This window comes from Pipistrellus kuhlii, unplaced genomic scaffold, assembly GCF_014108245.1.
Source record: "Pipistrellus kuhlii isolate mPipKuh1 unplaced genomic scaffold, mPipKuh1.p scaffold_m20_p_14, whole genome shotgun sequence".
NCBI lineage: Eukaryota > Metazoa > Chordata > Mammalia > Chiroptera > Vespertilionidae > Pipistrellus > Pipistrellus kuhlii.
This window is the reverse complement of record NW_023425449.1, coordinates 5353089-5379285: the sequence shown is the minus strand read 5'-3', so window position 1 is coordinate 5379285 and position 26197 is coordinate 5353089. Positions and strand designations below refer to the sequence as shown.

Below are 26197 nucleotides of genomic sequence, written 5' to 3'. Positions count from 1 at the left end.
CCAAGGAGCCTCAAGTGACGGGTCCTGGTGTGCGCATCCCTCTGAGGTCGGATGGCTTTTTACCAGACAGGGTGCGGGAGACACCCTCACACCTTCTCCAGTGCTTCTGCCCCAGACGCCTGCGGGAGAGGACGGGGCCGGGCTCCTGCCCACGGCGGGCACGGCGGGCTGCGGTGGGTCCAGCCGGGCCGGGAGGCGGGCGCTGCGGGCTGCTGGCCAGCTGGGGATGCCAGGGCATCCGTGCATCAGCAGCAGCAGCGACCCGGCTCAGCCTAAGGAAAACATGGACTTCTCCTGTGAGTACAGACCCCGCCTGCTGGGCTTCCATTCCCCCAAAGCATCCCCGTTGGGTGACTGCGCCTGGCAGCGCCGGGGCTGCCACCGCCCCCGCGGGCCTAGCTCAGCGCGGCGGGGACCCGGGAGGACAGCCACCTCCCCGGGCTGGGCGGGGGGCAGCGCCCCCCAAGGCCGGGCCCCCTCGGCGATAGAGGGACAGCCCTGCCTCTCCCCCCTCCTCTCGGGATCGGAGGGAGAGGGATGCGTGCGATTCGCGGGGAAGCGAGGCCAGAGCCACCGCCAGCCTCTGTCCTGCCGCCGCCGCCTGGACAAATCCGTGTTTCTCTCCACCCTCTTCCCTCGGCACCCCAGTCCTCCTTTCTTTCCCGAATTTCCTCACCAGTCTCTACCCGAGTCCTCCCAGACCTGATTTTGATCCGTTTCCCAGCAGTTTCAGCGTCGTGTGAGTGTCTGGATGCCAAAGGTCTCACCCTACCGGCGTGTGCGCCCTGTGCCAGGGCGGGTGCGGAGCCCGGGTGGGTGACCGCCCTGGGGACCACCCACCCACGCCCTTCCCTCTGCCGGGCAGAGCCGCAGGTGCAGGGGGCAGGGGTGGGGGTCTGCGCAGAGCTGGGGCGACGGGCCAACCAGAGCCCGGAGAGCGCAGACTCGGGACCTGGGAGCTTAGGGGGTGGGATGGGGGGTGGGAGCAGAGTCGTGGGGGGAAAGGGCTGAACCCCAGGCGGACAGCTGGCCGAGATGCGGGCAGCCCTGGCTTTAAAAGGGCGGGATGACTTTATGCATTCCTTATTTGATCCTTTGTGAAAGCAAACTCCCGCCTCCTGCCCTCCCCTTTGCTCCTCCATCCTCCCCCCTCCCTCCTCCCCGCTCCTTACAGGATCCGGGCTGTGGGCGGCTGGGGAGCGCTCCCTGGGATGCAGCCTCCGAGGCTCCGGCTCCGGAGCCCTGACCCAGCCGGAGCGGCTGAGCTGCTCTGCAAGGATCCCGGCCGGTTCAGCAGCGTTTTCACAAGGTAGCACCGCCGCCGAGATGCCTTTTCTCTTCTGTTCGTGTTGTTTTTATTTTGCCATAAGCTGTTGTTTCTGGCTTGGAGGGTCCAAGAAGAACCCAGGACCTCTTTGCTGCGTTTAATCTAGGAATCTGCAAGCGGGGTTTCTCAGGATTTCACTGCGGCTCCCCTAGTTGGCAGTCAGGGTGGCAGGCAGAGTCTTCCGAAATAGACCCTTTGCGTTTTATGTAAGGAGAGACCCGAAGAGCAGCCCTGGCTTCTCTGTGATGCATCATCTGTATTCATTCCCTCTCTCCTCTCTCTCTCTGTCGCTTTCTCTCCCTCTCTCTCCCCCCCTCTCTCCTCTCCCCTCTCCCCCTTTCCCTCTCTCCTTCTAGCCTTCATTCCTATCATTGGGAAACTCGTCCAGGGCCACTGAAAAGTCAGGAAAGGTTTACATCTGATCCAACACGGATTCCTACTCGCAACGTCCAATAATCTCCGGAAACATCGCCACCAAACAAGTATGAGGATATTATTTCGGAGAAGCGATTAACCCCCTACCGAAACAGAAGGCGCCAGAGGGGAAGGTGAGCCCGGGAGACCGGGAGGCCCTTTGGAGGACAGCGATCTGGGGACCGGCTGGAGGCGGGGCTCAGACCCCGGGCTTCAGTACCGGAGGGGATGGACAGCGTCTCCCGCCTGGGCTGCAGCCACCAGGACAGACGTGCGCGGCCGCGGGCCCTGCTGCTGTCCTTGCCTCCGGGGCTGCCTGCTCCTCGCTTCTAGAAGGCGGTGCCTCGTCCTAACCCCTCGTCCCCGCTCTCCTCCGTTACTAGAGGGGACATAACGGTTCTTATCCACCTGCTACCACGAGCCGCCGGGACTCGGAGGAGTGCTCTTGTTGCACAGACTCAACTCCCAGCAGCAACTTCAAAAAATAATTTTCCTGGGGGCCTGGGAGACATGCAAACCGAGGAGTGAAGCCCAAGTTCTCAAAGGCGCCAGGAAGTCATGGGCTCTGCAGTGAGGATCGAGGTGCTCAAAGGCCCACACTTTTTGGAATAAGCCATGTTCACGAGAGGACACCCCTGTGTTTGGATGTAGCTCCGTGAGAGGAGGTTCCAGAACTATTCAGAATCCCGCGTTAGAGAAACGAGCAGACATCTGATTCTTTCCCTGGGCAGGTAAGTGATAAGGCTGTTTGGTTTGTTTGTTTGTTTGTTTTTTGCTTATTTACAACTCTACTTTTTCAAGGATTTCGCAGAAAGATATCTAAAGCATTCTATTTCCAGCTCTAACTGGTTTGGCTCAGTGGATAGAGCATCAGCCTAAAGCATTCTATTTCCTTGTGGATGAAGTAAACCAACTTGATTTTTAAATAATTGTTCCTGCAGCGTGATCTTTGGAAATCTCTTGCCTGATAAGCTAGTTGAATATTCTTATTGTTGAATATTTTATTTCTATGAAGTCCCTTATATGACAAGATATTAAAGAATTTATATTGTGTTATATTATTACAGTAAACTCTTAGTTGGGTATTTTTGTGTTGCTGGACTAACATACTTTTAAATTTATATATGTCTTGGTTGTACAAAATCTGGACTTTTATTAAGAGGGTCTTTTTTTTAATCTTATACTTGCAGTTTAAAGTGATCTTGTCTGTTACATAGTATGAAAAATTCAAAAAGTATCAAGTAGAGATTGTTTAACCACTCCTTCTATTACATTTAGATGATTTTAGTTTGCCAAACAATGCACAGGAACAAACACAAGTATGCATGCACACCTGATTCCTCTTTCCTCCTCAACACCCACGTATACCTACACCTGTAGAATCTTAACTAAAAAATACACACATTTTTACTTAGTGTGGTCTTTCCTGCCTTTTACAGCTTTTAAGACTGCTTGCTCAAAACACATTTGCCAGAAGGTAGAAAATGAGAAGCTTTAGTGTGCCTTTTAGATATATACTAGAGGCCTGGTGCATGAAAACTCATGCACTCTGGAGGGAGTCGTCCCTCAGTCTGCCTGCACCCTCTCACAGTCCAGACCCCAGGGGATGTCCCACTGACAGCCTAAGCCACAGTTGGACATCCTTAGCACTGCTTCCGTGGAGGTGGGAGAGCTCCCACCGCCTCTGTTGCACTCACAGCCGACAGCGCAGTTTGTGGCTGAGTGGGGCGCACCCTATGAGAGCACCCTGACCACCAGGGGCAGCTCCTGCAGTGAGCATCTGCCCCCTGGTGGTCAGTGCGCGTCATAGTGACCAGCCTTTCCTGGTTACTCTGCCATTAGGGTCAATTTGCATGTTACCCTTTTATTATATAGGATATATATATATATTTCAGAGAGGAAGGGAGAGGGAGTGGAAGATTGAAACATCAATGATGAGAGAGAATCATTGATTGGCCGCTTCCTGCACACCCCTTACTGGGGATCAAGCCGGCAACTCAGGCATGTGCCCTTGACCGGAATCGAACCCAAAACCCTTCAGTCCACAGGCCAACACGAAGCCAATCCAGCTAGGGCTTTTGTGTGCCTTTTTGGAGAGCTGTGTTTTTATAGCAGTCTGACTTAGTTCTATAAAATAAGCCTGTCTCTAAAATCCAGAAAAGTGGTAGAGGAAAATAGGTTCTTGACAGACCATAAACTTTAAAGTGTTTATTAAATCTGTTTTTGTTGATTCTTATTTCTGGAGTCTTCCCCTGGAGCTTTAAAACTGCCATCTTTCATAGTGACCTTGATAAGCATTCAGCTTTGATAGAAAGGTTTCATTTAGGTAAAAGAAGTTACACAGATTTATAGCCTTCGCCCGACAGTTCACTGAGGGCTCCATCAACTCCAGCGTTCACATTCAGTTCTGCGGAGCGTGTTGACTTGCAAGGATAGTCTTTTACAGTCACGGAAGCACATGTGATGCTATATGCATAACCAACACTGTGGAAAGAGTTTGCCCCTTTGAAACACTGTAGTTCCTTAGTTTACTTCTTTTAATGTGTAGGTCACATCTAAACGATAATGAAGTACTCCTACTACATACCCATACAGACATACCTTCCTTCTCAGTCTCAGCACAGAAATCCCAAGCCAAGTAAGATGGTATTTGTTGGTAGATTGATGGGCCCTTGTTTTGCATTGGCTTAGAGTAGCAATTACACTGGGAAGGAAAAAACATCATTCTTCACTGTCTTTACCATTTACCACGAGCCTGCTTGTTTAGCAGAACGGGAGCAGAGACATCTGTGTCATTGAGCTGCTTGGGGGCTGTATTGCTCTTTATAGGTCAGAAATGACTAGCCTTAGCCAGTTTGGTTCAGTGTAAGGAGTATCAGCCTGCGTACTGAAGGGTTCCAGGTTCGATTCCAGCCAAGGGTGCATGCCTGGGTTGCTGGCTCAATCCCAGTGTAGGGTATGCGTGAGGCAGCCAATCAATGACTCTCTCATTATTGATGTTGCTTTCTCTCCTTCCTTCCTCTCTGAAATAAGTAAAAATCAAAAATAAAAAAGAGAAATGACCATCATGTGAGGAGGAAATGTACATTGATTTGGATTCCTTCCTAGGAGATCTACGATGTGCTCCTAACACAACCTGATATATATATATTTTTTCTAACCTGAGAGCTGTGAAAGTGAAACTGCCTCATGGAATAATTCATGATGCTTTAAGAGACGTAGGGTATATTTTTAGACTGATATTTTGGTTGTCAATGAACACAGACTCTCCTGGCTGTCACCTCAGAAAAATGAAAGCAGGAAATGTATTCTAGGAAGCATCTTGTAGGTATGTGGCCGCAGCTACCTTCAAGTGGTACAGAGGGCAGGCTTTTCTCAGGTGTGTGTGAAACGGCACAGAGTAAAAGGCATCTTTGCCTAAATCTTTTGGAGATTTAGTCATAGAAATTAATAACTCGAATTCTCCCTTGCAAACTCAGGCAAAGTGCACGGAAGCTCATAACAATCATTATCTTTGCAGAGATGTCATTTACATTGAGATAGAGACTGGTAAATCAATTTAATGCCTACCTAGATGCTGATCTCTAAGTGCCTCCTTCCCAACAAGAGTGGGTGTTAATGTTAGCAAATCTTTTTTGCACATAATCACTGTGTTCAAAGATAAATCAATGCTGTCTTCCAGGATATTCAGATCCCCGTAAAGGAAACTGCTTGGTAGTTATTTTGGCCCATTAGGAAAACGGACCATGCAGGTCTGCAGAGTACTTAACTAGGCACAGTAATTCAACATCTCCTCCCCCTCCTCAGGTGAGGGCAGGGGTGGTGCTGACACTGCTTTGTTGATAAAGGTTGGTGACCTTTGTTTACATTGAGATGCAAAGGAGAAAAGTGAAATAGGATTGCATAGACAGGAAATGTAAAGTGTATGTAGGACCAGAGGATAATCAGAAATGAGCCCTGGGATCTCTCCAATTGCTTTTATTTACGTTTTTCATGAGAAATGGTGTGTGGCAAGTGGGACAGGGAGTTCTGGCCTGAATCTTTAAATCATCCTATCTAATAAAGAGGGATTATGCTAATTGACCATCACTCCATCACAAAGATGGCTGCTCCCACAGCTGAAGCCAAGTTCCCATAGGGAATCTTAAAGAGCAATCAGCAGGGACCTGCCTGAGGTTACACCCTCCCCCACCTGGCAGGGCTTGACAGGGGACATGAGGCCATGCTCCCTGCCCAGCGGCTTGATGGGGGACCTCAAGGTGCATTTCCCATCCTGGTGCTAGGCTAGGGGACCTCAGACTGCTCCCCCACCCCCACTCCCATCCCAGAGCCAGGGCAGGGGACTCAGGCCTCGCCCTCCACCAGGTGGGGCTTGACAGAGGCCTACAGGCCACGCCCCCCACCCTGGCACCAGGCCAGGGGACCTCAGGCCACACCCCCTGCTTCAGCACAGGGTCAGGGGACCTGAAGCTGTGCCTCCCCGCCTGGTGACACTTGATGGGGGACCTCAGGCCATGCCCCCACCCAGTGGAGCTTGACAGGGGATCTCAGGCCATGTACCCCACTGGCAGGGCTTGACACACACACACACACACCCCACTCTGGTCTGGGCTGGGGGACCTCAGGCCATGTCCCCCCGTTCTGATGCCAGGCCAGGGGATCTGAGGATACATCCCCTGGAGAGGGTTGGGAGGGGGGGCTTGAAAAGGGTGGCAATGGCTGGGTTTGCATCTGGCCCAATGAGGGAGGGGGCCAGCTGGGTATGAGTCTCTTGCGATTTTGAGACACATGTGGGTGGGCTGGGACTTGACTCTGGGTCCCGTGGTGTGTCTCAGACTCTGACAGGAAGAAGGTTTTCATATGCATTTTACTACTTTTCTTTCATCTCTGACACTTCTATTGTAGAGAAAGGGCAAATAGCAATATTACATTATTTCCTCTAATTAATCCCCTTTTAATGTGCATAAATTTCATGCACCTGGCCACTAGTAAAATATTATAAAAAAAATACAAAACACACTCTTGTTTAATGTTTTGTGTAGATCATCCGAATATTAACAGGATAGTCTAATGTCATTACTGATACCTACAGATCATATTGGATTTCAATGTCCAGAGTTTGCCTTAGAAATTTTTTTGGGGGGGGATTTGAATCAAGGTATGTGTATATCAAAAAATATAAAAGTATGAGATGATTAGTTACTGGAATTGAAGAAGGCCCTCAGTAACTGACTTTTATTTTTATGTCATTTTAAAGCTGTGAATTCTGGGCAAGCAACTTGCTTATTCACCCAATTCTAACGAGCAAGGTAAAAGCCACTAGTGAAGAAGAGCATGTTGTAACCTGGAAATGATTTTTATAGTCAGCTCTCCAGAAACCTGTATAATGAGTCATAGAATAGCACTCAAATGCTATTCTTATTTACTATCTTCTTCCTGTTTAGTTTAGGTGAATGAGTTATACAGGAGGCGTGCTCAAAGAGACGATGTGCTGTAGTGTAAAATATGTTACCTGTCATGATGGAGCAGAACAAGTGCTGTTTGATAATCCAAAGATTAGGAGTCTTAAATGCTTGTCATTAGATCTTAGGCAAGTCACTGGACCCAATGGAACTTTTCTTCTGTAAAAGGGGGTACTATCTGTATGGATTAAGGTGCAATTCTAATGTGGTTGACATCTAACTCTCTGTGGGATGAATGAGCAATGCCTACAGGGTGAAATATTGGAAAGTTCCAATATAATGCTTTTGAGAATGTTTTGAGACGGAAGTGCTAGGTATTTAAGTTGTAAGTAATCTTTAGTAGCATTCATTTATTCCTTCATCAAAAACCTCCCTACTGATTACAATATGTAGGCATGCCTCTCTTCTATTTAAGAACTCTCAGTACAGATAATATGTTTTCTGTGCTAATTCAGCATCAGTTTTCTTATATCTATGAATGGATTACATACTTTAATGCAGGTAGGAGCTGGTTTAAGGATATTTATTTATTGCCCCGCTGGTGCGGCTCAGTGGTTGAGCGTCGACCTATGAACTAGGAGGACAGGGTTTGGTTTTCCATAAGGGCACATGCCTGGGTTGCAAGCTTAATCCCCAAAAGGGGGCTTGCAGGAGGCAGTCAATCAATGATTCTCTCTCCACCACTGATGTTTCTTTCTCCCTTCTTTTGTTCCTACCAGTTACATTATTTGGGGACATACTGTCAAAAATACTGACAAATGCTGAAGATTTTAAAAGAAATTGTTGTGAGAAATAAGCAACTCTATTACACACACTTTAATTATTTGTGTGAAAATTAAATTTCTTGAAATTTTATTCAAATTTTATTTTTCTGAACTTGTTTTCTTAAAAAGAAGTATAATCATAGAATAAACAATTGAATGAAGCCATTTACATTATTTGCAGAAGCACTGAAAACCCCCAATAGGCTATTTTTTTTTCCTGAACAGAATTAAATCTCCAAATGGATGCAGTTTCTTCTCTCAGTGTGTAATTCTAGTATATTTTCTTTTTAAAAAAATATTTTATTGATTTTTTTTACAGAGAGGAAGGGAGAGGGAGAGAGAGTTAGAAACATAGATGAGAGAGAAACATCGATCAGCTACCTCCTGCACACCCCCCATTGGGGTTGTGCCCACAACCAAGGTACATGCCCTTGACCAGAATCGAACCCGGGACCCTTCAGTCCACAGGTTGACACTCCATCCACTGAGCTAAACCGGTCAGGGCTCCAGTATATTTTCATAAGAAGCTTACTTCATTGTGCTTATCTGAGCCAAATCATTGTGCTTTTACAGGTTTATCAAGGATACTTATTAAGAGATTAAATCCTAGGAGCAAGATGGCACTCAACTAGGTAAAATTTTTCTGAGTATCAATCTAAGACTATAACCATTCTTAATGAACATACAGGCTGAACACTTGAAACAAGGCTGACATGTGGCCAAAAAAATATTTGGCATTTGATGAATTACTTAGCATTTCTTTTTATAAAGAATAAAAGCTTTCTGGCTTCTAACAAAGAGTTTGTGAGTGTATGGCAGTATTTTGAACAAGGAGATCATTTATGAATGCAGTCTTTATATTTAGAAAATGATTACAGGAGGCAGCTGCAGGTTTTAATGTCTTTTAATAAAGCACGTTATGAAGTGAGTTAGCAATGAATGTTTAACAGATGATACTAATTAAACACATTACAGAACATCATTACATCTATATGTTAAATTGTTAAAGCAATACATATGTTTCTATAATAACAGGGGTTTTATATATGTTTCTATAATACCAGGGGTTTTGAAATTTTCTAGGGTATTTTGAAAGGAAGTTCAAGGCAGGTTAAATTTTAATGGATGGGATTAATGTCTCTACTAGCTCTGGGAAACCAATAACATTTTATTTATTTAAGTAATAAATAAGCTGAAAGCTCTCTAAGTTTATATAGTATATAGAATTATAAAACAAGATTCATGTGTGAACATATGAAGATACATTTCAACCATTTTAAATTCTTAAGTCTTTCATAAATAAAAATGAACTTTACTTTGTAGAAAAAAATAATTTGTTAGAAATAATCTGATTGAATACTTGCTTTGCTGGCATTGCCAGAACTCAGTCATAAACTAAATTTCAAGTCAAGTGACCAGAATACCGATGGACAGAAGCAAACACAACTCATAACTCACGTGCCTGTTTGTGTAAGTAGGCTACCTCAGCATGCAAAGTGATAGTTTAGATTACTTATCCCTCCCCCCGCCCCAGTATAAATTACTTTTATTTTATTTTATTTTTTATTTTTAAAATTTTATTGATTATGGTATCACATAATTGTCCTCATCCCCCCATTCCCATCCCAAACCCCTCCCCTCATCTACCCTCACCCCCCTGTTGTCCATGGCCACTGGCTAGGTCCATTTGCATGCACACAGTCCTTTGGTTGATTTCTCCCCCTGACTCCCACCCTCCCCTACTTTCCCTCTGAGGTTTGTGAGTCTGATCACTCCTTCTTTTTCTCTGGCTCTGTTTTTGTTCATTGGTTTATGTTGTTCATTATTTCCTCTAGATGTGTGAGATCATGTGATCCAAGAAATACACTTGTAAGAACCAAAACTGAGACAAGCCATAATGGTTAAGACTAAGCTTGGTCTCTGATCTCAAGAAGGCTGGCGTCTCATAAGACAAAGCTAGGATATTTAGAATCACAGGGTAAAGTTGGAAATGTAGTCACAGATGATCATGTTAGGAAATTGACTTTGAGAAAATTTGTGAAACTTGTTCAAAGATTCAAATTTAGTTTTTGACTGAGTTGAACCAGAACTGTAAATGATGGTTTAATTAATAATGATACTCCAAGAACGGTAAAGGATAACTGAATACTGTTCAATGAATATCTCTTTATGGATCCATAGACCAGGGTAAACTAGTAAGCTAGTATGTTGAGTAGTGGTAGAGAAGTGGTAAGTTATAAGTCTTCCAGAATTTCAAGCAAATGAGATTGAATGCCCATAGATGCAATTAGGGATAACAAGGTTGAGTATGTGTTTTTTTTAACTTTGCATTTATTTTAAAATATAGACTCAAAAGAAGTTGCAGAACTTTATTTTTTTTAATTATCTTTATTGTTGATAGTACTACAGATGTCCACATTTCCCCTTCTACCATTGACTGCCCCCCCCAACTCCCATCCCCCCCTCAAGCCTACTGCGCTAACATGAAGCCTTCACTCAAACCCTCCAATCGTAACATTTTACATAATTATAGTAAGTAATATAACCAGGAATTTATATTGCCACAACATTGTCAAATAGATTATACATCTCATGAAGAGTTCTTCAGTTTTTATCTGAAGTCATATATATATGTCACTTTATGTACTTTATGCCACGTATAGATTTGCCATCACAATTAAGATAGAGAGTAATTTTATCACCACAATAGATTTCCTTGTCCTGACTCTTAATTGTGTGGTCTACTCCCCAATTTCCTGGCAAACACAAATCTATTCTCCATCTCTAGAGTTCTGTTGTTTTGAGAATGTTCTTTAAACAGTTTCATACAGCATATAATCTTTTGAGATTGGCTTTTGTTTTTCCATACAACATAAGGCCTTTGAGATATATCAACATAGTTGCATGTGCCAGAAGGTTATTTTAGTTGCTAAACAGTATTGCATGATGTGAATGCACTGTTTTGTGGGCTTATCCAACAAAAGCTGAAGGATAGTTGGGTTGTTTCCAGTGTGGGGCTACTATGAATAATGGCTTTTTGAACATTCACGTCTAGGTAGTTCGTTATGAGGTAATAGGTGACCAGAATATTTTCCTATAAGTACACATGAACACGTAACAGCAAAGGGCAATAAAACAAAGGACTTTCAACCAGTAATAATAGTTTTTGAGTTTTTTAAAATATATCTTATTAATTTTTTACAGAGAAGAAGAGAGAGGGATAGAGAGTTAGAAACATCAATGAGAGAGAAACATCAATCAGCTGCCTTCTGCACACCCCTACTGGGGATGTGCCCGCAACCAAGGTACATGCCCTTGACCGGAATCAAACCTGGGACCTTTCAGTCTGTAGGACGACACTCTATCCACTGAGCCAGACCTGTCTCGGCAGTAATAATAGTTTTAAACTTTGGTATTCCAATAATGAAGATTGTTTTATACCATTTACTTTTGCTCTAAGAGCACTAGGTACACAACAAAGGTTTTCTAAGAATTAAGGCAAAAGTTTAAACAATTCAATAAAGCTCCCACACAATTATTGACTTTTCTAAGAAGACATTTTAGTTAATTCCATATTTACTTGATTTTATAATCTTCCACACACTCCATAGAAGAACATAATAATATGGGTATACGCACGAAAAATCTACACACAATATATATACAAATATAGAATATCACTGCATTTTGAAATGGAAAAGGATGGGGCCATTAACAGAGCTGGTCCAAATTAAAAAAAAATATGAAAATTGATTTATATAAAAGGAATGTTTTCTTTTAACATATGGTACCCTCGTATCATTTGCCTTAAAAATTCAGTGTACTGAAACTATGGAAGTCACTTTTGCTACAATGTCCCTGTTTTTACTTTGATTTTATAGTGAACTGAATAATCTTTTAAGAACTATTATGTAACTTGCAGTTTTAGAGAATTGTAGAAGTATCAGTCACAGGTTTGGTTATTAAAATATAAAATGCAGAATTGGTTAAGTGTTCAGTATCTTTTGTTAGTCCGCACCCAAGGATATTTTTCCATTGATTTTTAGAGAGAGTGGAAGGCAGGGGGAGAGAGGGGAAGGGAGGAACAGAGAGAGAAACATCCATGATCGATGTAAGAGAAACACATCAATCGGTTGCCTTCCACACAAGCGGCCCAACTAGGGCTGGGATGGAGCATGGAACCGAAGTACATGCCCTTGACCAGAATTGAACCCAGGACCCTTCAGTTGCTGACCAGTAATCTTTCCCCTGAGCCATACTGGCTAGGGCCAAGTGTTCAGTAACTTGATTTTGGTGCGAGTTTTAACTTGCACACTTTAAATACGTGCACTGTGTTACATATCAATTAGCTTCACTAAAGCTGTTATAAAAATTAATTCCATTTTCTGTACCTTCTAAAGATGAGACTGCCAGAGTATTTAAAATAACCTATGTGGCTGGTATTACATTTCTATTTGAAAATGCTAATCTAGATCTAACTGCCATTTTTCAGGAGATATGGAGGGAAAAAAATATGTTAGCACAATGAGGATTCCATCATCTGTATTCAGAATGTGGAGCGTTTAGGACAAGGACTAGGCTTTTTCCAGAAACATATGGCAAGAGATACTATAAATAAAAAGGGACATAAGAAAAATAGCAATCCAACGCAACATGTGACTTTTCTTGGATTTTACATTTCTCTTTGTTTAGCTCTCTTGAAGACACTGTGTTCTCTCTCTCCCGCCCACTTTCTTTCACTACCTCCCTCTCTCATTTTAGTTTCCGCTATGAGACATTACTCCAGTCAGGCCCAGGAGCTTGTAATTCTGCTAGAGTCATTGGCTCTGCCTTTCTGCCTCCTATTTCATACCCTCTCAGTAATGTCTGAAATTCTGCCTTGAGCTTAGCTTTGCCTTTGCCTTCTGGTCCCCTGACTATCGAGGACATTCTTAGGTTTATTTTCCAAAACACAAATCCTAATCTTTGCATGCCCTCAACTGCCAACCTTGGTTGGCTGTCCATAACTGCCAGGCTAACTCCTTGGCGTCCGTTGTCGCGCTGTTTGCAAGCTGAGCCCGTCTGGCGCTCTAATCTCATGTACAATCATTCTCCATGATATGTTCCAAGGCAACAAAATACCAACTCAGCGTGTGCTAAGCACTCTGCATGTCACATCTAATTTCATCCGCACAAGAATCCTGAAAGGTAGGTAATTATAATCTCCATTTTCTACATGGAGAAACATGACACATGCTTATGAAATTGGATGCTCAAGATGAAAATCTTGGCCACGTCGTCAGGATCCACATTAGCTGCCGTGCTAATCTGCCAGTCCCTAACATTGAGTGGAATTCCTCCCTCTTGTTCTCCCTTCCTTCTGTTACGCTCTTGGACTTGATGACAGGAAATTAATTCATCATACTGCTTCCTCCCAGTCAGTATCCCGACAGGAAACTAGATCACTGAAGTAGGTGATTTGAAGAAGGTTTAAGAAAAAAAAAAATCTTATATACCAAGTCTTAGTGAGATATGGAAAAACAGCAAGGACTGTAGTTGCTCACTGGAAGGCCTCGGAAGGGGCAGGCTGTAAATGGGAGCACTCACCTCATCCCAGAGATGGTGATTTTATGCATAGAGCTGCCTGCCAAGACTTGTGTGTCCCTGGAGAGGAATTGAGCCACCCAAGGCCTTGGTAATCGGGGCACACCAGATATTTGAGGTATTTCTTAAACCTTAACTCTCAAGCTACTCAACAATTGCTGTCTTATTCCTTAGTCATCTACCGAATAGTTTAGTTGGAGTGTTGTACTTGAATCTCCTTTAAGTACTCGTTATATTTTTGGTTCAAATGCCCTCCATCTCCTCTAACAGCTGTAATTTGGTAAAACCCCATTTTGTTAAAATTTTCCTCCCTCTGGATTTTTATTGGATTCTGCTATTCGCGATAGACACTTAAAGCTCAGCTCTGCCTGTTAAGCAGAACCCATAAAAATGATGGAGCGCCTCTAGGCCAGAAGGTTGTCAGTCTTTTGTTGAAACATTAAAGAAGCCCTTGTCTCCACAGTTGCCATAACTACAAATTCTGAAGTACTCCCAGGCTCAGGGGGTAGAGGAGACCGTTTCTTTAAAAGTTCCAGAGCCTCTCCTGGCCAGTTTGGCTCAGTGGGTAGAGCAGAGGCCTGCAGACTTAGGGTCTCAGGTTTGATTCCAGTCAAGGGCACATGCCCGGGGTTGCAGGCTCAATTCCCAGTAGAGGGTGTGCAGGAGACAGCCGTTCAGTGATTCTCTCCCATCATTGAGTTTTTTTTCTCTCTCCCTCTCCCTTCCTTTCTGAAATCAATAAAAATATACTTAAAGCTGAAAAATAAAAAGTTCCAGAGCCTCTGAGAACCATGCTCTCAACATTATAAGTAGTCTGATTCTCACTCCTTGGCTTTCACTCTCTGGTCCCAAAGCTTTCCCAGGCCAAGTAGAAAAAAAAATCCTGTGCTAGTCCTTATTCTAGATGCCATCAACATTTAAAGCCACAGTGTCTAGGTCTGATGCTTTTAGAATCTGCTCTTCCTAGGATAAGAGTGGGGGTTGGCTTGTGATTGTTGAGGAAGCCAGTTGGCATGCTGTTCACCAGAGTTGCTAATGAGTCCTTTGAAATGATAGGACACATTTATATGAAAATAGATCAAGAAGCAATGTCATCATTGCCTAGCTGGTTTGGCTCAGTGGATAGAGCATTGGCCTGTGGACTGAAGGGTTCCAGGTTCGATTCTGGTCAGGGGCACATGCCTGGGTTTCAGATTCAATCCCGAGTGCGGAGTGTGCAGGAGGCAGCCAATCAATGATTCTCTCGTCATTGATGTTTCTATCTCTCTCGCCTTCTCCCTTCCTCTCTGAAATCAATAAAAAATGTATTTAAAAAAAAAAGAATCAATGTCATCATGGTGTGGGAGAGGGGAGGAACTATGAAACTATTTCCACATGCAACAAGGGTGATTTACAGCTTAATTACAAATTAATAATGAATACTCAATCCTTAAAAAAAAACAAAAGAAACTCAATCCTTGTGTGTTGGATTAAATGTAACTCAGCCCTTATGCCTAATCCATAATTCCCTGCTCTTGTTAAGAGAAGACCACTGCCTTTTTCTTTTCTTATGGGCATGAAGCTCACCTCATGAGATCGTAATTGTAATTTAGTTATTGTATGAATCCATGTGATATTAGTTGGGACAAGCATTCGGTTCTTTAAAAAAGAGCATTACATGTGACAGATGGACTTATTGGACATCTATGATTGCATATGTGCAATTTAGATCTCTCCTTATCACAATTGAAAAACTATACTATATAGGAAACTTGTGTAGTCTAAGCATGCCACAGTTCCAAAAGCTTGAGGGCATACTTGTTAATGTACCCATTTGGGTTAATTGAGTTATCCTATTCTACTAATGCTTTTATGAATATAATTACCACTAATGTAATCATTAATTCTCAAGCATGTTTCAGTTACTATGGGGACATGTGACCTTGAATGAAAGTTCAGAGGACAACTAGTTTCATTGAATATTTATGACTGTTCCTCTCTAAGTAAATCTTAAGTGTTAGCTGCTTCACTTCTATTAAAACTGAAGTTAAACATATTACCGACCATCTGAAATGTCCCATACCTATAACTGATAAAATAAATAATTGATTTCCAGATTAAATCATAACGTAGAGGTTTAGACAAGTGCTGTTTGCCTTGTATATGCTATCCCTCTTTCAGTTTCTATTTGCACTAATATTTAGGCTCTTCACTTTTTTTTTCTTTTTCAAATGAAGTCAGAAATTCAGGGGCAATGCTATTTTTACTTTTTTTTTTTTTTTTTTTGCCAATCAAGTAAAAGGCAACTTATTAATACCTCAGTATTTGTTTAATGTAAAGGATATACTTTTCTTTCTCAAAATGATAAATTTATTTATGAAGTACATGTCTGGGCAGTTGGTTTTGATTGGCATGTAGAAAACTGTCAAGTTTCACTGTCACCATCTGCCTAATGTAGGCAATAATAATGCTCCCTAGGTTTCCTTCATTTCTCAAAGCTCTGAGATGTGAATTTCCCCCAGAGTTGCAAAAAATAGTGTCACTCTTTTAAAACTACATTTCTTCTCTTACAAGTTGCTCATATCACAACACCCCCTCAGTTTAAAATGATATTAATCTGCTCTCTAAACAATACCAAAGCTATTTTTCTTTATTCATAAAACCCTTATCACAGTGTTGGCAGGTAAAACTGACTTTATTCCAACACTTTCATTTTTGGGGACAGTGAAATTCTTTTCTCTAATTTTGCACAGTAATTAGTGGTCAAATTAAGAATGAAAATTAGGTTTGCTGACATCTAATTCATCATACTATTATGGCACAGCAAATACTTCAAAGATGAAAGCTGTGAAGTTTTACCAGTGAAAGCAAATATAATCAGTGAGCTTAGAAACAAAAAACTAAGTGTCATTAACTGAATGCTTACTATTCCCAGGTTTTACATAACAAATCTAAATGAGTCCTCTGAACCCCATTTTACTTAGATACTACTGAAGCACAGAGAGAGTTTACCATGGCCATGGTCACATGATCAGGAAGTGGCAATACTATTAGTATTAAAAAGTGTAAATTTTTATTAATACCCATTTAATTTTTTGAGACAATTTGTGAACATAGTAGTCAAGAGTGTATATATAAAAATAAAGAACAGACATAGCCCCTTTTTTCACAAGGCATGTGAAGAAAGAGAGGAGCCAAATCATGAGAAATTGTTTAAGCTAAACATTTTGGTATTGTTATATCCAATAATGCAAATGTCTGATGAGAATGTGAGAAAATCTCCTTTGGGATGAAAATGGAAGAGAAGGAATTCGTTCATTTCACATAGGGGAAAGTATTCACACCTCATTGTGGAAATGGGAAAAGATTTGGGCCTGTTCAACAAATTAGAGTAAGCTGGAGCTTAAGAATGAGGTGGCAGACTTTAGAATAAGGTGGAGAGTTAGGCAGGTGAGTGGCATACTATACCCTTGGTTGTTGTTATTGTTATTTTTATTAATGAATATCAAGGGATACTTGAAAGAATGAGGCACAGTTTGATGCCAGTGTAGTGGTCTAGGCCACATGCTATGTGGCTTGGATGAGGATCCTGAAACATGTTTTGATGGATTTCGGATGTGTTACTGAGTTGAATATATAAGACTTGTTGATAGACTTTATTTGATGGGCGATAATAAAGAATGAACCAAGGAGAAGCTCCTAGGTTCCTGCTTGGCCAACTAGCTGGGTGGGTCCAATTTACTGAAATGGAGGTAATTTGGTTAGAAATAAGTTTGGACGGTGGGGTAGGTGGGAATCAAGTGTTAAGTATCAGGCATGTTCGTGTTGATGAAATTGTTACCTTCCAGATAGAGATGCCAATAAGTAAGTGGCTGTACACATCTGGAGCTCAGAGCAGGCTGAATTGGATGTGTACATTTAGAAGGTTATAGAGGAGGATCATATTCACAAGAATGAATGAAACCAAGAGAGCTAATGAGAAGAAAGGAGAGGAATGAGCTTGAAAAACTCTACATGCAGAAGGAAGACAGAGGAGACTATCTGTCAGGGTTCCAACAGGAAACAATGGCATGCCAAGTTAGGAGGATTTACATGTAGGAGGACCAATAACCAATATGCCACACACGTCCTCATCCATAGGGACAACAGGCCTGCTAACGGGGAACGCAGCTTACCCTCTAGGGATTTTGTCAGTCAGAGGAGACCTCTGGGAGGCAACCAGAGGATGGATGCCCTGTCCTTATTCTTTGGCCTCCTTTCCTCCTGTCGTCCATTCCCACTGCCTTCTTCCCAAATCCACTCAGAAGCTACAGAGCCTGTGAGGCTGCTGGTGTAATTACACTAGGTCAGAGTGACAACATGGCAATATTGATTTTTTACAGAGAGGAAGGGAGAGAGTTAGAAATATTGATCAGCTGCCTCCTGCACACCTCCGACTGGGGATGTGCCTGCAACCAAGGTACATGCCCTTGACCGGAATCGAACCTGGGACCTTTCAGTTGGCAGGTCGACGCTCTATCCACTGAGTCAAACCAGATAGGGCGAGAGCAAAGTATTTTAAATCTAGGATTTGGAGCTCCTGCTCTCTCTTCTTATTCATAATGATATATAAATTCAAAGGAAATAGAAAAGAGATCTGTTTTATTATCTCCTCAGGGTCTGATGAGAATTAAATTACTTTAGACATTGGAAATCACCTTGAAACATTTAAAGCCTTATATAGTCATTAGTGTTGCTATCGCTGATGCCAGGTCTCCCATAGAGTGAAGGAATATATGGCATCATTCAGAAAAATAAATATAATTTTGTGGAGGCTCAGTTCATTTCCTAGAAAGTCAGAATTCTATAAAGATGAATACCACAATGATGTGTAAGAAAAAGCATGAAATTATTTTATGTAGCAACTCTAACCTGCTGCTGTTTTCTCCTTATTTCTTATTTTACAGTCATGTCTCTTATATTTGTAACAAAAATTCCCTGTGATTAAAAATGAACAGGTAGAACTGCAAGTAACAGAACGTATTTCACTATATTTCTTGAGTGGAGAAAATTGAGCCTTGAAATGATCTGTTATGTTTTCTGTTACAATCAAAATGTAGATGAAGAAGATATGATTATAAATGTAGTAAGAATGGTTTGCATAGACATAATTGTGACAATTTAACATCTATTTTCATGTTATCTTCATTTCCCTAATAAATTGGTAACTAGCTGGGCGATTTGTAGAGGAAACCAAAGCAGTGAGAAACTCCCACGTGAGCAGAAAGAGAAATTTAAGTGATGGCTATTGTCTTGCAATGTAGGACTTAAATTAGCACAGACCACATTCAGAGAGATGTACAATAGCGAGATGGTTCCTACATGTGATTAGTAATTATGAATCAAACAAAAAATGGCTAACAGCTCTCTTTAACAGAAATTATTGGAGGCTATAATGTCTAGTAAGCATCATAAGTTAAAGCCAATGGGTAAGTGGTGCTATTTAGAGGGAGAAAGGGGATCCAGTTTATATTTCCATAATTTTACTTTAAATTCTCATACAGAAAAATAGAGCCAAAAGCAAAACTTGAAATAATTAGCATGCATATTTTCTCTCTCCTTTCTTTTTGTCTTTAATTTATGGTTTTAATAAAATCTGCCATTTTCTTGAAATTTTACATAACACACCCCTTCATTAAACCATGAACTATTCAGCCAGAGAACAAATGACAAAAGCTTATTTTAGGTATTATAAGTCCAGAGTGGTTCTCAGACATAAGACCAATGTCTTACCATGAATGCTTGTTTTGCTTCCTTAAAAACAGATAAAAGCCTACTGACTTCATATGCAATATTCCTTTAAATAATATATTGGTTATTCACTGTTTACTTCAAAGAAATCAGAAAACTACAATGTTTTTAGTTATTTAAGATCCGTATATTGTAAATTCTTATGTATCCAGCATTCTGTTTAGCAGAAGCATTTATAAACTGGCATCTCTCTATTTGGTAACTATAGGACTCTCTTTCTCGGCCCGCGTTGAAAGAGTTCCAATTCAGGGTTCAGCTTCTGGAGAAGGGCCGCACACAAATGAAGAGACTTGAAGAAATTCAATTTGGCGATTTGGGGGGCCAGGCGGTAGTCCAACTCTAGTGGGAGAGCTACTCTTGCTCTGGCCCTGCCATCCCCTTTTATTGAGGCTTTGGGGAAAACATCTTAAGCAACATAAACAGAAATTTACATGTAGCCCCTGGGCAGGAAATAACAGAAATTTACACAGGACAAATAAGGTAGATTCTGCTTCAGCTAACAATATCTCAACTAAAGGTTAGAGCAATTAAGGTTGTTGACCAGCCTTCCTGGCTTCCTGTCAACATCTCTTTTTCAGTGAAACTGATTTGGTTTCCAGCAGGTAACATTATTCATAACTCCAAAACATGAACAAACTTAAAGCATTTCCAAGAGCATCAAAAGAATAATTATGTCTGGCATCATTGTATTGTAATATCAGGTATCCTATTTCTTGAAGATCCTTCACCTACGTACCTATGACATCAGTGAAACTGCTCTCAGCAAGGATATTTGGTATAGTTCATTTCGCTTTAAGACCAAAGACTTTGTATAATGTAGTTCAATGCATATTGTTATTTCAGAAACCTGTTGTATGTACTGATTAGACAAATCAGTGGGGGTTTTTTTCCTCGCTAGTTTAATTTTTAAACTTAAATTCATTGCTAGAATATATTTATGCAGTAAAGTGATATTCCCTGTTGGCATGTTTCCACTCTCTTTGGATCATCATTCAGTGGCAGGTGTGTTTAATGTTGAGCTCAGTGTTTCTGCTGTCTTGAAGGATGAGGTGAAGTGAAGCTGCCTGCTTAGGGTGAGTCCCAGGGCTTTCACAAGTTCAAATGCACAAGCAAGAAGTAAGGCTCTTACAATTTCAAACCAACAGGCAAAAAAAATCACCCAGAAGTTTTTCCTCAGTTACTATCTTTAGTGGGAAATGGATTAATGTGATCTATTTTTTATACTCAGGAGTATTTTTTTTTGCTTGTAACAGACTTTCTGCTTTAAAATGTTGTGAATTTCTATTGGAATCATTCTCTTCTGTAAAAGAGTAAGACAGATAAATTTTGTGTAAGACTTTTGATTGGAGAGAAGTATTTTTAATTAAATCTATTTGGGTAATAAAATTCTATAGGTTTCAAGTGTACGATTATATGATACGTCATCTACACATTGCATTGTGTGACATAATCTTGAAACACCGCAAAATCACTGTGGTCACTGCTGAGCGGATTTCCTATGTGTTGAAAGCTCCAAATTTTTCACTATTTTATTATTGAGATATATGCCATGTATGAGCTTTGCTCAGGCTGGTAAGCTCTGAGAGGCCTTAGGCCTTGATTTCAACGCCCTTTGCAAAACAATTCAAGGACCCACATATGTCATCTCATTTTCACTGTCGTTTTTCTTCTGCTTCCTTTTGATTGACATACGCTCCCTTTCAATGCCAACTTTGTCTTCTTTCCAGCTGGAGAGATTTTCTCATCTGTGAAATCTGCAGTGTTATATGTATCTGTTGCTGTTTACTTAAGAAGAGTCATCGGGACAAAGAACATAGAGATTTAAAATTTTTGTCTGTCTCTATATTTTGCAATCAGAAATTTTAGTTATTCTTACATGCACAGTAATACAAGCATAAGTAAGGAGTTGGAGCAGAATACATTGTGAAACCAAACCAAAGGCAATCTGTCAGTCCAGAGGCCCGTGGCTCGGACAGGGTGGTAGAGAGATGATGTCTGTTGGTAGAGAGATGGCCATCTAAGAAACAAGCAACCCTAGCTAGTTAAACATGCCTGCTAATGGTGACATGCCTGCAAATGTTTTCTTTCTACTCCAGGCATTTACTACTGTGAAACCTAACTAAGATCATTCTTAGGTAAAACAGGGAAGTGGGCAATCACAGGTGAATTAGTGCTGGTCGTGGCGTAGAAAGATGATGTATGTTATTAGAGAAATATTTCTCCATTTGGGTCTGCAAAGCGGCCTTTGAAAAAGTGCAAGTACTGTTTCAACCAGACTTTAACTGATCTCTCTCACCCTGTGTGAGATGGAGTAAGAAAATGGCTCTTGCATTTCTGGATAGAAAGAGGAAGGCTTTAAATTAGTGAAATGTGGAGGATCTTTAGTCTGAATTTGGCAAGGAGCTTTAACAGAAACAGCACTATGTAAAAGGGAAAGGGTTGCAGGTATAGGAAAATATGCTTTTCTTAAAAGACCATCTTGGGGCCTGGCCATTGTGGCTCAGTGGTTGAGTGTCCACCCATGAACCTGGAGGTCGTGGTTTGATTCCAGGTCAGGGCATGCGCCCAAGTTGTGGGCTCCATCCCCAGCAGGGGGCGTGCAGGAGGCCACTCATCCATGTTGATGTTTCTCTCTCATGGATGTTCCTATCTTTCTCTCTCTCTCTCTCAAATGAATAAAAATATATATATTTTTAAATCTCAGAAATTCATATTTTATTTTAAATTATTTTTTAAAGTATTACATATAGTATTACATATGTCTCCTTTTTTCCCATTGGCCTCTTCCTGACCATTCTCTCCCCGTCTCCTCCCCAGCACATGCCCTTACCTCCTTACTTAAGTCTGTGTCCATTGGTTATGCTTATATGCAAGAATACAAGTCCTTTGGGTGATCTCTTATCGCCCCCCTCCTCTAATCCTCCCCTGCCTTCCCTCTGAAGTTTTATTTTTTTTAAATATATTTTTTATTGATTTTACACAGAGAGGAACAGAGAGGGATAGAGAGTTAGAAACGTCAATGAGAGAGAAACATCGACTAGCTGCCTCTTGCCACCCCTGACTGGGGATGTGCCCGCAACCAATGTACAGGCCCTTGACCGGAATCGAACCCGGGACCTTTCAGTCCGCAGGCCGATGCTCTATCCACTGAGCCAAACCGGTTTCGGCATGAAATTTGACAGACTATTCAATGCTTCTGTGTCTTTGGCTCTATTTTGTTCATCAGTTTATGTTGTTCATTCTATTCCATAAATGAGTGAGATCATGTGATATTTATCTTTCTCCGACTGGCTTATTTCACCTAGCATAATGCTCTCCAGGTTCATCCATGCTGCTGCAAATGGCATATTTAAAAAAGAAATGTTTAAAAAAGATCATCTTGGACACTGTTTTTCTATGTTATCAGGACTGTCATTTCTCATAATGTTAGCTGATGGTTTGCTTAAGAAGAAATTAATTGCAGAGGGAGGAAGCTGACCTACCGTTATAGGGGGTTAGCTACACGGGGATCGTTACACAGGGTTCATTATACAGGGCTGTAAGGTTCCTGTTTTCTGCAGTCCCTGCTTTAGAAACACAGCTGGCCTTTCCTCTCCCACCTTGAGAGTGATATTCCCTTTAAAAGAAATGTCTATCCTCTATTGTGTGCAAGGCAACAGCAGTTTTCAGCAACATGAACATTGAATATTATACTTCAGGTTTACCAGCATTATCAACAGTGAAAAGGGAAGATCTTTCCTCTACAAAGAAGCCTACACCCCACTGTCTTTCCTAGGCTCAGGTTCCACGTGGAGAGAAAACTTCTGGCTGTGGGAACTCCTGTGGCTGGTGCTTTCTACCGGGTAGAAACATGGATCCCGTTAGTGCCACTTGTCATTCCTACATCCTGACCCACTTTCTTCCTGAGAGGGAATTTTCCAACTTGTCCTTTACTTTTTGCTGAAGGTCTGTGTTTGTCACTTTATCCTGGTGAGTGAGAAATCTGAGATAAAGACCTACCTCACTTCTAGTGACATTCTTTCAGTGGGCTTTCTTGAAGTACGACCTTCTGTCATCAGTTATTATAATGCAATTGGCTCACTCTGCATTAATACAAAGCCACTGATAGTTCCCATGGATTGGACTCTGATGCTGAGTCATCGCCCCGTGGCAGTGCTTTTTGCTGTGGATCACTCGGCTCCCTCACATTTATCTCATGAGCCTGGAACTCCTATCATCTGGTGGAAGAAAATGCTGAGGCTAAGGAGAATCCAATTGCTTGTTGGAATCTCACACTTAATTACTACCAAGCCCAATTCTTGATTCTTTTTGTTTTCTATCAACTTGTAAGGGGAAAAGGACGTTGTTTCTACTCATTGGACAAAAGAGTTTGAGATGGGATTTGAGGGAATCTGAGGATTGCAGGCAAAGCACACCAATGGCAGCGGGGCAAACACCTGTCTCCCCTCTATTTCTCTGGCCCTCTCAGAGGCTCTGTCTAGCCAGTTCTTGTAAAGGGCATGTGCAGAAGCAAATGGGAACCTCTTTGGTGGTGGTGTTGAGGTCAGAGGTCCAAAGGAAGAAGGACACACAGGATGGGGATGGCACTGAGGGCCATCTACCGGACGTGCACAGCTAGCCTCAGTGATCAGTCACGAAGCTATACCTTGGAAGATGGATATGGCAGAAGGTAGATGGACATGACTTCAACACATTATTAGATGTTGGTGAGGCTTGCCCTGGGGCTCTCAAGTAGCTGGGTGAGGCTCTGTGGCGGGATTCTTGGGCCCTGTGTGTGATGATACAGGCCGTGTCCTGGAGGGAAGAGGGCTGGTTTGATAGGAGCAGAGGTACACCTGGGGTTCCAAGGACCCTGGGTAGGGAGTGCTTGGGCCAGAAGCATATGGAGCTGCTGATTTTTCGTGCTTTTATTGCGCACCTACCATAGTTGTAGTGGGTAAAAATGAAACAGATGAATTAAAAGATTATATGAGAGGATGAATGAATAAAACCTAATTGGATGAATAACATATCCAACCCCAAATTAGCAACCCCGGTCCATTCTTAACCATTTTTACCTCCTTGGCTTTGCCTATCTCAGGATGCAAAGAGGCTGGAGGCATGTGCCCACAGCACTTGCTGTTTGAGCATTTCTCTGCAAATGCTCTTCCAGGAATCCAAACATAATAGATTAGCTACTATTGTTTGAAAGTGTTTTTTGGCACCTTGCCCAATTCTTACCTTGGCAGGCCTGTTCTTATTTGATTCGCATTTTGGATTTTCAGTATTCATTTGCATACTAGTCTTACAATTTTATTATCTTTTTTTGAGTGATGGTTTATAAGGGCTTGATTTATGTTGCTATTCAGCAATAGAGTTTCTTTTTAAATATTTACCATATTTTCCCAAAACTTTAAGGGTCATTTGCCTTGTGGGGAACAGTCCTAACCAAGCAGGCATTGCCTCTGTCCTTTGTCTCTTTCAGTTCTGTAAGCCAGGCAGAATTCAGGTTCAGTGCTTATAAGTTGGGTTTCATATACTCTTTATTACTGGTTTTTGTATTGGACCTCTGGATGACTATATGAGCTGGAATCCATGACTCAGTGCTATAAATAGGTCCCAATTTATTTCAGTGAGTTCTAAAACCTGTTAAAAATAGGACCTTGTAGAGTTCATTTTATCCTCTGTTTTTCCATAGATGACATGACAAATCATGTCATGGTAAATCTTTCCAATTAGAAAGAATTTTGCTTGGTCACCCCACGAATGTCTTACTTTTAAATCTCATTTCTAAAACTCAAAATGAGAAAAATGGTTTGACTCAAATCTGTTAAATTCCCACAATTTATTTTCAACCTAACACAAGTTTCCTTGAGCCTGTACTTCACACATTTCACCATGCTTTTTGCATAGTAAGTCTTCCATGTGATTTTCATTTTGTATTTCAGGACCAAAGTCCCCAGATAATTGGGCAAATATTATTCTGGATGTTTCTGTAGAGGTATTTGTAGGTGAGATTAACATTTAAATCAATAGACTTTGAGTAAAGCAAGATTGTCCTCTATAACATAGGTGCATCCATCCAATTATTTGAAGGCCTTCATATTATAGAAAAAGACCAACCTTACCTGAGCAAGAGGGAAATCTGCCAGCCAACTAACTTTAGACTCCCACTACAGCACCTGCCTTTCCCCAGGACTCTGGCTTCTTGGCCTCCCCTGCAGACTTTAGACTTGCCAGACTCCACAATCTCTCTCTTCCTCTTCTCTCTATGTGTTCTCTCTCTCTCTCTCTCTCTCTCTCTCTCTCTCTCTCTATCCCCCCCCCCCCTCCATTCTATTGGTTCTGTTTATCTGGAGAACCTTGACTAGTATGCTTAGTTACAATGGGGTTTGGTCCTTTTGTCTTTCTCTCCAGGTGACAAAACCCTGGTACAGGCGTGTCCTACTCACATTTGCAATTTTCAATCCTGGCACAACCCTGGCGTAAGGAAGAGTCACAATTATGTTTGTCAAAACAAATTAGATTTATTCTTTTAAAAATAATTATTATATTTTTCTTTTTCCCCTTTTCACCAGCGTTTTTTTATTTATCCAGTTACATTAAGCAATAAGTGTCCATTAGTGATGTCTTTGAGATAATCAAGTTTTTAAAATTATTATAAAAATCTTCATGATAATGGAATTATGCCCAGTATAATCTTGAAGTTCTAGACATTTATTTTATACATATTATAGTCGTCAGTGATATATGAAGTATTAGCCACACACAATAGCGCCAACATTTATGTAAATTAGAGTTTATATGTACATTATTCAGTGACACAAGTTGAAGTTAATTGCACATAAAGGAGGGTAGGACATGGAATTTCTGACTTTTATTTTTAGTTAAAACAAGAA

At 41.6% G+C, this 26197-nt stretch overlaps 1 protein-coding gene across 2 annotated transcripts in view; it reads left to right on the top strand.

The window, feature by feature from the left end:
* Positions 1 to 1187: 1187 nt before the first annotated feature.
* SNTG1 (syntrophin gamma 1) overlaps positions 1188 to 26197 on the top strand; it is a 102363-nt gene continuing 77353 nt past the window's right edge. For both annotated transcript variants that reach the window (XM_036437574.2, XM_045581303.1), the window contains exons 1-2: positions 1188 to 1309; positions 1716 to 2472. The gene's annotated coding sequence lies outside the window, so the exon portion shown is untranslated. The remainder of the gene's footprint in view (positions 1310 to 1715; positions 2473 to 26197) is intronic.